The following is an 11707-nucleotide window of genomic DNA, read 5'->3' on the forward strand; positions in this document are numbered from 1 at the left end:
AATTCATTTCTGCGTTGAATAAGACCGGGTCATGAAAATCGCTGCAAAATTAATTTAGTAATGGCTGCTCAAAACGATGCACCCCGTTTTCGGATGATTTCGAGTTGGATACCTTGTTATATATAAAACGGTAGTGATTTTTTTTTATAGAAAATTTGATTTTTCGTTTTAATATGATTATTTATCATTCAAAAAGATGTTTTCACTAATTATTATCATAGCCACACGCTAACCACCTGTGTGTCCAGCACGTGTGCCGGGAGAACAGGGCTTAATGTATTTTTTGTTAAGCTCTATAATATTTATATCCAATCTGTATGAAAAAATGTCGGTGAACATTATTCCGGTGTTAATTTTTGAAAATATTGAGGCATTCGTTAATTATGGATCTAAAACGGAACATTAATCCGCAAAAAAAACACCGGGCATATTGCATATTAGATCGGACACATGAAATTATTTCGAAAGAAAGCAATAAGAGTTTCAATTCTACAAGAGTAAGTATCGCTGTGCACGATTACGCTCTTACTGCTCGTATATATTTGACTCTTGGCAAATACCTAGTGTTTTATTTTGCTTAATCTAAATTGTGTCATGCATCTATATGTACTTAAAGCAGCATGACCAACAGCTCTTTCATATGTGAAAGAGATTGACACGAAATACCTACCCATCTATAATAAAGTTTATATGTGCACTTCAATATTATAGTTTTAAAGCATTTTATGTGGTGCAATATAAAAGTACTCTAGTAAATTTGAAATTATGTAATCGATTTCCTCTCAACATACATGCAAAGTTCCAGATAACTTTTTCAGCAAAATCTTGGTTTACACTCTATAATAATCCAGCCTTAAAGTCTATTATTAATTCTTTTTTTTTCATGTAAATATAATTTTTGGCACATCCGCATTTAGGTTTATAGTCTAAGAAGAGCTAATGACAATTGCCGGTTTACAGCAGACTTTTTGCGATAAAAGGACCAGATAATGGAAAACGTTCGGCTTTTCGACTGTTGTAAAGATGGTCTGTTATTCATAATAACGTTAAAGTGCTGTTGATTTCATAATTGTAATGAGGGCCTAGACGAGTGGGAACTCATTGATAAAATGTTTACATTATATGCATTGATATCGAGTTTTACGCATGATCACACATTTTGAATTCTTATTTTATTTTTCCAATGTGTAACCGTACGCACAGAATTTAAGTCTACTTTTTTACTAAATTTAATTCAATTTTTTACGACTTTAAGCGTCTTATCTGGAGCTCTGCATACATGCATTAGTAGCATATATTGAAATATATCCATAGACTTTCTTTGGTTATTGAAGGTAAATTACTGTACAAAAAATATGGTTAGTCATTAACCAAAAAAAAGTTAAGTCTACAAACACGCGGTTAATTTCGGTTCAGTAGCAAATATCTTACAAAGGTGCGCAACTTCTCCTATAACATAAAATTTCCGTTATACGCCGTAAATTTCCGTAGTCCTCCGTAGCATTTCGGAATGACTGTCAATTGACATCATTGTATCATGCATGATAGTATGTTGCTTTGTGCTTGGGTGAAACTCACATCTTACCATCGCGTTAATTTATTAAACGCATTAATATTTGATTTCATTATGCACTGCGCCTATTGCACAAGTCTCTCTGCACAAACCAACATACACATATGCAGCATGCAATTAACGAACAAGAATGTTGCATCTGTACACATGCATGATACCATTAAGCAGAATGTAAATAGACATTGGACATCAGGCAAGATGTAAGTGTCATCAAGCATGAAAAGGTGTCTACATATTAATTGAAAGTACCATCAAGAATCATGACACAGTCACAAAGAAGGATGTAATTTTTACCTAAATACCCTTCCATATTTGTCGGCACTGTGTGTTTGCTTAATTTCACTGAAGAACGTCTACTGGTAAATCTTACAAAAAAAGTGATAAATAAGACTGAGTAGCAATTTTTTCGGCGTTGCTGTTTAACGTCAAATTTGGCCTTTCAACGAACTTCTTAAAAGCCCATTGAACTTTAATGAAGAAGTTTCCCGCTTGTAGGTCCGAATGAATTAAATCAAATTTTGCAATTGGCAATTTGATAGAAATCCCCATAAAACATTGCACATAGCTTTCTGAAATAAACAGGCCACATTGAACGCATTCACGATATCCAACAGCTCTCTTTGCAAAGACCTATCTAGTGTTTCTTGGCCGTGTAAGATCTATAATTAGAACATCGTCACCTAAACATCTACTAATAGAAGAGCATATTTTGGGGAAACAAATTCAATAAGAGTACAAAACGTCCACGATCAATAATGTGTAGTTTGTTAAAGATATCACGGCAGTAAAAACATAGCACTTTAAAGAGACCACAATCTGGTACATTTGGTCAATTGTTGCGTCCGTGGCGGACAATACATTTTTAAAAAGAAAGCGTACAAAAAAGCAAACACAAAGTTCTTCGTAAGCTTGTTTTAATCTTAAAAACACATAATCGACAGTCATTCCAGTCAAATACAATACTAACAGTCAGCACTCTAGAGATCAAAAGTGCGGATATAAATATTTAATTCAGGGATATCAAGTGTATCAAGTTCGAATTCCGGAAAAAATAGCCGGTAGTCTGGGGCATTAGGTCCCTTACAGGGATAAAAGGTAAATCCCCGCCCGAGCCGTAGCTAACTGATTTATTGTAGTCTTTCTAGTTGCAATTTCTGGTGAGTACAATGCGGAATATTACGGATATTTGCAACATGTCGAAGATTTTCGGAAAGTAGCGAAGAGGTTTTCGTCAGTTAATATTCATGTCCGTGCCGGCCGCTAACTTATCAGAATCAATAAAAAAGAACCAGAAAAAATCGGTACCGATCGCAAATTTCCGGAATTCCGATAAAGCTTCAACATAATTTGTTCTCAAATGATCGCGTACTCGAACGAATCTGTCCCTACGCCTCAAACTCCCTTTAAATCTCATCGGACGTACATTGATCTCAAAATCTATCCTTGACGACTCAAATCATATTTCCTGAATAGTTTGGCCTATTGACGTCCCTGTAATTATAACAATGGTCTTTTGGATAAACACCGCTAAGTTGTTGCAATATAATAACCGTTTAAAATAGTTACCGGTTTTCATTTAATAAAATGAGTAAGTCATATTCGAGATTTCAGCGATTGCCAATATTTTGCTTTTGTTTCTCATAAGCATATGGTGCTTGGTATCTGCTATTGACTCCTATGTAGATTGCAAATATTACATAACCCTTACAGCGGCCGAGCGCAGATATCTGCATTTGGCCGCTAAAAAGAAAAATCTTTGCGCATTAATTTAATTCAAATCTCATTATCATAATCAAAATCATCATCATCGTCGTCGTCGTCACTACTACCACCACCACCATCATCATCATCACCATCTTCTTCTTCTTCTTCTTCTTCTTCTTCTTCTTCTTCTTCTTCCTCCTCCTCCTCATCATCATCATTAACAACAACAGCAACACCAACTTAACATCATCATCAAACAACAATAAACATCGGTAGCATACAATGTGCTTCATCAACCATACATAATTATATGCGTTAAAACACCATAATAGAACAGCATGAATGAAGCTGTCTATTACTCTTTTATATTTCCTATACCAATATTTTTTTTCGTTAATTGAAGGACTAGTTGAAATCTTCTATAAAAGCCCTCCCGACCCCCCCCCCCCAAAAAAAAAAAAAAAAAAAAAAATTAAACATAATAATAATAACCCTAGCAAACAACAATAAACATAGGTTAGTTAGTATACACTGTGCTTTAGCAACCATGCATAATGAATGTTTATGACTTCGGACCGTTGTGATCAAATTTAAAAAAGCAAGATGGTATGTATGCGGGGTATCCGGAGAAGCGCCCCCCCGGAGAACTGCCCCCCCCCCCGGAGAACTGCCCCCTTATTTTAAAGGTGGCGGAGAGGTGCCCCCCCATCAAATCGGTAGGGGCGGAGAACTGCCCCCCTGTCAGAATTTAGTAGGCGGATATCTGCCCCCCATCAAATCTGTCGGGGCGGAGAACTGCCCCCCCCCCCCGGTGTCATATTAGTTATTAGTTACGTAGTGAAAACAATACTTAAGGGTAATTTTACGTTATCGCCGTACACATTTTATCCGGTAACAATTTAATTTCAGTACAAGTATATTACCATTTATCGAACTAAATAACACAAATTGTCTAGAGGCATGTGATTATACTGTTTAAGGCCCTTGGTACGCATCTGCACCACTCACTATACATGAATGCCATGTAAAAGTCGTGTTTTAATAAGAGCGCGAAACATAGTCGAGATCCACACAGGAAACGCGTGCGTGTTAATACTGGCCATGTGTCGCAACTAAATATAGACGTGCAACTCAGTACTTATTGAGAAAAAGTTACATCGGAATTAAAGGGGCCTTTTCACAGATTTTGGCATTTTTTTAACTTATTTATTAAATGCTTTATATTGATAAATGTAAACATTGGATCGTAAAAGCTCCAGTAAAAAATCAAGAAAAAAAATAAAAAAAGGAAAAGAACATTGCCCGGAGCAGGTTTCGAACCAGTGACCCCTGGAGTCCTGCCAGAGTCCGGAAGTAAAAACGCTTTAGCCTACTGAGCTATTCCGCCGAGTACACATGTTAGACGTATTTTATACCTTATATAAGCAATCTTCGTAGTTTCACAAAATTTAACGACAAAAACAGAACTCTCCAAATTATTCAATCGTTTCGCGTTGCAACGCTTTATATTTTTTAGGTTTTAAAATCGTCAAAAGATGCATATAATGGCTATATTAGAGCATGGTTAATGTTCAGTATAACTGTTTCCTCACAAATATCATAACTAAAACGAAAACTTACGAATCTGAAACAACTTTTTTCAATTTTGTCAATTTACCAAAGCGTGAAAAGATCTCTTTAATTTACATTATAAAGATAGTATTGACCCATGGAAAAAAAACGTAAATTTACGTATAAAAAAGTAAATTAATAGGCAAAGCAAAGGCAATAATTTAGCTGACTTGAAGAAAAAAGTGAAGTGAAGTCGAATTCATAATCAATTTATTTATGTTGTTTAGTAAATTCATGTGACATACAAAATAACATACATAAATACACACATTACGGCAACAGTTTGCATTTTGAGCAGATCATGTCGACATGCCAAACAAACAAAATCGGTAACAGTTGCTTTAATTAGCAGCTAATAAGGCAGGCAGAGAACTTGTTACCGTTAACGATAAGCACCGCGATCTTTTAATTGGTAGACCGGACCGACCTTAATTGTTAAGAACTTGTTAGCTTTGAATAAAGCCGCATATTGAATAAAGCCGCATATTGAATAAAGCCGCATACGGGTTTATTATATTGAACCGTCCAAATCCGTAATTGGCGAAAACAAACAAATAAATTATTGTTTTCAGCTTGCATAAGGATGGATTAAATTGCATGCTAATTGTTTGTTTTAATTAAGGGGAAAATATCAAATAATTCAGCCGCGAAAACTTTTTATTAGCAAAAAGTGATTTGTTTTTCTTTGTTCACATAGACGAAAATCACGTGATTATCAAGATGGCGACGTCCATGCCGAGGCAGGTATTTTTTTTTGCAGTTTTATAACTTTTATTACTTGTACAACTTTATATTATTTTTGAAATTTCACTCAATTTCCAGACATAATAGCAAGAAAGTTACTGGCGTTATTGTCATTTTAATACTCGCTTTATATATCGCCGCGAAACTTCTTTAATTAGGGGGCACTTCTCCGGGTCATCAATTCTGACAGAGGGGCAGTTCTCCGCCCCTTATTAATCAGCAGGGGGGCAGTTCTCCGCCCTATAAAAAACAGTGAGGGGGCAGTTCTCCGCCCAGTGAAAAATCTTTGGGGGGGGGGCAGTTCTCCGGGGGGGGCACTTCTCCTAGAGCCTGTATGCGGCACACAACACATAGATAATTATAGTTTTATACCTTAAACGTAGTTCATCAAAATAAAGATAAGTTATTATCTATGTAATACTTAAATTAGGTTTATAACGTATGCATATTTGTCTAAAACTTGTGAAATGTGATTCGTAAGCCGACGACAACATTATCATTCGGACCCTTCTCCCCACCTAACAATCGAGATTAAACACCTGTGGAGATCCCGATCTTATCAATGAATAAACCGGTTCAATGATGTCAAGTCAAATAAAACATACCATTACTATCCAAATAAATATCTATCAAAAAATGTAAATTGATATACCTACTTAACTAAAACAAAACTTAAACGATTAGCAAGAAAAATATATAAAGAAGAAGCAGGCAAAGTAGACAAATTAATTGTAACATATGTTTTCTCAGTCTCCCACTGTTGAACAATATAAATAGTATTTATCGCCACCCCAAAAGGGATCTTTATCACACGTTTGGCTCAACTAATATATAATCGTGACAGGACAAACTGTCAACAAATACCTTGTTAATGTTTTATACATAACTCCAATCAAAGGTCAACTTCCAAGGAAACTGCGGCATGTTAAAACTGTTGATTATGACAAAATGTTGTTTAGTACAAATCAGTACAATAGCGTCTGTTATGTGGCCTATACTAATCCAGTTAAATAAAACTTTAATCGCAGAAAAGTTTAGATTCTTTACACCTTTAAAGGGGCCTTTTCACAGATTTTGGCATTTTTTTTAACTTATTCATTAAATGCTTTATATTGATAAATGTAAACATTGGATCATAAAAGCTCCAGTAAAAAATCAAGAAAAAAAAAAAAGGAAATGTACATTGCCCGGAGCAGGGTTCGAACCAGTGACCCCTGGAGTCCTGGCAGAGTCCTGTAGTATAAACGCTTATGCCTACTGAGCTATTCCGCCGAGTACACATTCTCGACGTATTTTATACCTTATATAAGCAATCTTCGTAGTTTCACAAAATTTAACGACAAAAACAAAACTCTCCAAATTATTCAATCGTTTCGCGTTGCAACGCTGTATAATTTTTAGGTTTTAAAATCGTCAAAAGATGCATATAATGGCTATATTAGAGCATGGTTAATGTTTAGTATTAATGTTTCCTCACAAATATCATAACTAAAACGAAAACTTACGAATCTGAATCAACTTTTTTCAATTTTGTCAATTTACCAAAGCGTGAAAAGATCCCTTTAAGAAAATATATAAAACAGTTCTTTCCTGTTTTAACAAATTGATACATTTAAAAATAAATTATGAAGCATCGCTAGCAATATTAGAAAGAGAAGTAGAAGGAGAATTATTATCAATAGTAGCAGTAGCAGCAGCAGCAGCAGTAGCAGCAGTAGCAGTAGCAGAATCAGTAGCAGTAGCAGTAGCAGCAGCAGCAGCAGTAGCACTAGCAGTAGCAGTAGAAGTAGCACTAGCAGTAGCCGTATCAGTAGCAGTAACAGTAGCAGCAGCAACAGCAGCAGAAGCAGCAGCAGCAGCAGTAGCAGTAGCACTATCAGAAGCAACAGCAGCAGCGGCAGTGGCAGCGGCAGTGGCAGTGGCAGTAGCAGTGGCAGTAGCAGTGGCAGTAGCAGTGGCAGTAGCAGTGGCAGTAGCAGTGGCAGTAGCAGTGGCAGTAGCAGTGGCAGTAGCAGTAGCACTATCAGTAGCAGCAGCAGCAGCACTGGCAGCGGCAGTGGCAGCGGCAGTGGCAGTGGCAGCGGCAGCGGCAGTGGCAGCGGCAGTGGCAGCGGCAGTGGCAGCGGCCTTGGCAGTGGCAGCGGCAGCGGCAGCAGTAGCAGTAGCAGTAGCAGTAAGAGTAGCCGAAGCAGTAGCAGTAGCGGCTTTTTGCTTTTTTGTTTTAGAAGTGTTTGTCGTATAAGAAGAACGCAAGGAAGACAAATTAATTGTAACATGTGTTATCTTAGTCTCCGTTGTAGTAGTATTTGTTGTATCTACACAGCCATTTTTCAGTCACCTGAGAGACATGTTTTTATAAGAGATTTAATTGTGGACCAATACATCGTGTATTAATATCAGTGTACACACTGGGACACCACATGGGGCGAGGATTAACAGATAAACTAGGCCTTCAATTAATTATGCGCCTAGAGGCAAACAATACTATAACTTACTGATAATTTTAGGATTGGGATGTGTTTGTATCTTATTTGAAATTAGCTAGCTTAATTCAAAAACTAATTATAGCCTCAATATTATCACAAGAACATCATCACATATTCATTGTGCAATATATAATCATATCACCATCACAATATGCCAGAGCGTTAGTATTTATTGTGCATACATATCCTACAGCAACATTTACAAAACTTATTACAAACCAACCGCTCAAGCTTTAATTAAGATTGATTTTAATTTATATTATGACATACATTAAAGATCACTGTCAATAAATTAAAAAATAGCTTGATGCTTCGTACTCAGCGATTTAAATAAAAGAAACGTTGCGTACACAATAATTGGGGTTAATAAAAAAAGTCTGCAATTAAAATAATCAAATTTAAATAATACAAGATTTAGTTTCAAATTGTCGCTCAAAAAATGTATCAGTTATATCAGTTACTAGGGAATCGATTTGTTTAATCTCCGCAATCCAATAATAATTATGGTGTTTGTATGACAAATTAATAGCTCTTCGTCATTGAATGTATGATACTCATAAAAATATTGAAACAATAACCACAACAACAACAACATATGTGATTATGTATATATCTTCTTCAGATACTCTGTGTCATACTTTCAAAATTATCCTCATAAGATTCATAATAATAAAATAAACACTATTGCAATCTTAGTAAAAACCAACTTAGCCGTTATGCTAATGATTTTATGTTCAGTATGCGTGTACATTTCAATATTATATAACAACACGTGTTCACAAATACCTATGTTTAATAAATATTAAAAACATGAGAACCAATGAAGGTATTTCATTTTAATAGACTAGTTTTACCGTGTGTGTACATTCATATAAAATCTTTTGAAAATCACACTTGAGATAATGTCTTTAGGTTTTGCTATTTCTAATCGATTTTAACACCATAAAACCACCGTATTTTCTCTTACATTCTAAATTTTCTTACATTTCCTTTTTAAGCCAAAATATTTATGTTTTCATGATTCTAAATTTTCGGACATACGGATTTTCGTACAGTCAGTTAAACAGCGCTATTTTATCAGATGTTGACCCCTGTTTTTGCTTATCTGATGACCCTGCGGTCATGCATTCTTACAACCGGATTAAAGTAATAAAACAGAATCATGCCTAAGGGCAATCGACCATTACATTTGCGTACTTGGGTAAATTACCTTGTAAACCTCTAATAAGCAATGGTTCCTTCCAACAGCGTTTGAAATGATATCGTATTAAGAAAGCCAACGTTTATTGTTTTTACTTTTTATATATTATTTCAGTTGATTGCAAAGCTGTTAAGTTGCATTTTTAAAGTAAAGAACGAAGGGAACAACACAATAAAATTATGTACACTGATGTATTATTTCTACTTCAATTAAATAATTGACAAACAAACCTAACACACTTGTCTCTAAATATTTTTCGTATTTAAATTTTCCAACACGAAAAACAATATCTTTAAGTGAACGGAAACTTATAATTATTACGGCATATAGTAAAAGCAGAGTTGTCTGAACCATCAGTAAATAAAAAATAAAAAATGACACAGCTTATTTTTCCCTCAAGTGTTAATGATAATATGGATAAACAATTAAAACTACATAAAGTCAATTGTGTTGATTACTCGTTATTGAATATTGCACTGCCAATTATAAGACATCTGATTAAAAACAAAATGTATGGTGGAATACCTAATCTGGAAATACAAACTAATGATACTATTAATGCAACAACAACAATCACATCTTTTCAAGCGCAATCAGAAAACTGCTACAGCTTTGTATTAACAAACATAAATATGTTTTGTGCTTATAGATTTTGATAAACTTCAAAATCTTTAAGCGTGCTATGAATTAAATATAATTTATATTTAAAAGTTTTGCTACTCCTGTTGATAACTAGCAACAGCAAAAAGGAAGATACCATTTTTTATCATCTAATTTTATTTATATTTCATTGTTTATTTGTTTATGATCACAAGGATTGTTTGGATAACAGAGTGTGTCTAGATATACCGGTACCCTTTAAAAATATTTTTATGAATTGCAATTAAGCGTAGAAATTAAACAGGCCCTAATACGACACCCATTTTTACGGAATTGCGATTATAGTTTCAATAGGCAACTCGTAACGCTTTTAGCGAAAATTGACTTGGTCAAATACTGCATCTTAACCGGATAAATAAAATTGAAACCATTATTTTCAATATTATCAAAATTATTATTTAGTTATTAATACAATTAAGCAGCAAACTCTATTAATCAAAAAGATTTGATATAACATCCGAATTCCCACTGCAAAAATGAGCTGAGCGATAGGTTTTACGGTTGTTGAAATTGTTCACGATGAGAATGACGATGACCGACGATGATGACGATGACGACGACGAGGAGGAGAACAACGACGATAACCATGACGATGATGATGATGATGATGACACTGATGATGATGATCACGACGATGACGACTCCAATAACGATGTTGTTGGTGATAGTTGACGATAATGCTGCTGCTGCTGCTGATTGACGATGCATGCTGCTGATGATGCGGTGGAGGCTGAAGAGCAGGACGAGGACGAGGGCGACGACGACGACGACGACGACGCGACGATGATGATGATGATGATGATGATGATGTGATGATGATGATGATGATGATGATGATGATGATGATTTGATGATGATGATGGACGATGATGATGATGATGATGATGATGATGATGCTGATGATGATGATGATGATGATGATGATGATGATGATGATGATGATGATGATAATGATGATGATGATAATGAGAGATGTGATTATGTTGATGATGATGATCATGATAACGTTGATAACGATGATGTTGATGAAAATAACGATACGGTAAGTAGTAAATTAACTCATTAATTGTTATTATAATACACAAGCACATGCTAAGGGATCTGTATCCGCAAGGCGTCAAATGAAAACTCACTTGGTTAAAATATGAAAAATTGAATCAAAATATCATTGATTAGCTTGTTCGCATTGCATATGCTTATCATTGTGCACAGGAATGTACCAGTGCCCGGAGCAGGGTTCGAAACCAGTGACCCCTGGAGTCCTGGCAGAGTCTGTAGTATAAACGCTTATGTACTGAGCTATTCCGCCGAGTACACATCTCGACGTATTTATACCTTATATAAGCAATCTTCGTAGTTCACAAAATTTAACGACAAAAAAACAAAACTCTCCAAATTATTCAATCGTTTCGCGTTGCAACGCTGTATAATTTTAGGTTGTAAAATCGTCAAAAGATGCATATATGGCTATATTAGAGCATGGTTAATGTTCAGTATAATGTTTCCTCACAATATCATAACTAAAACGAAAACTTACGAATCTGAATCAACTTTTTTCAAATTTTGTCATTTACCAAGCGTGAAAAGATCCCTTTAAGAAAATATATAACAGTTCTTTCCTGTTTTAACAAATGATACATTTAAAAATAAATATGAAGCATCGCTAGCAATATTAGAAAGAGAAGTAGAAGGAGAATTATTATCAATAGTAGCAGTAGCAGCAGCAGC

Source organism: Dreissena polymorpha, chromosome 4 (genome assembly GCF_020536995.1).
Source record: "Dreissena polymorpha isolate Duluth1 chromosome 4, UMN_Dpol_1.0, whole genome shotgun sequence".
Classification (NCBI taxonomy): domain Eukaryota; kingdom Metazoa; phylum Mollusca; class Bivalvia; order Myida; family Dreissenidae; genus Dreissena; species Dreissena polymorpha.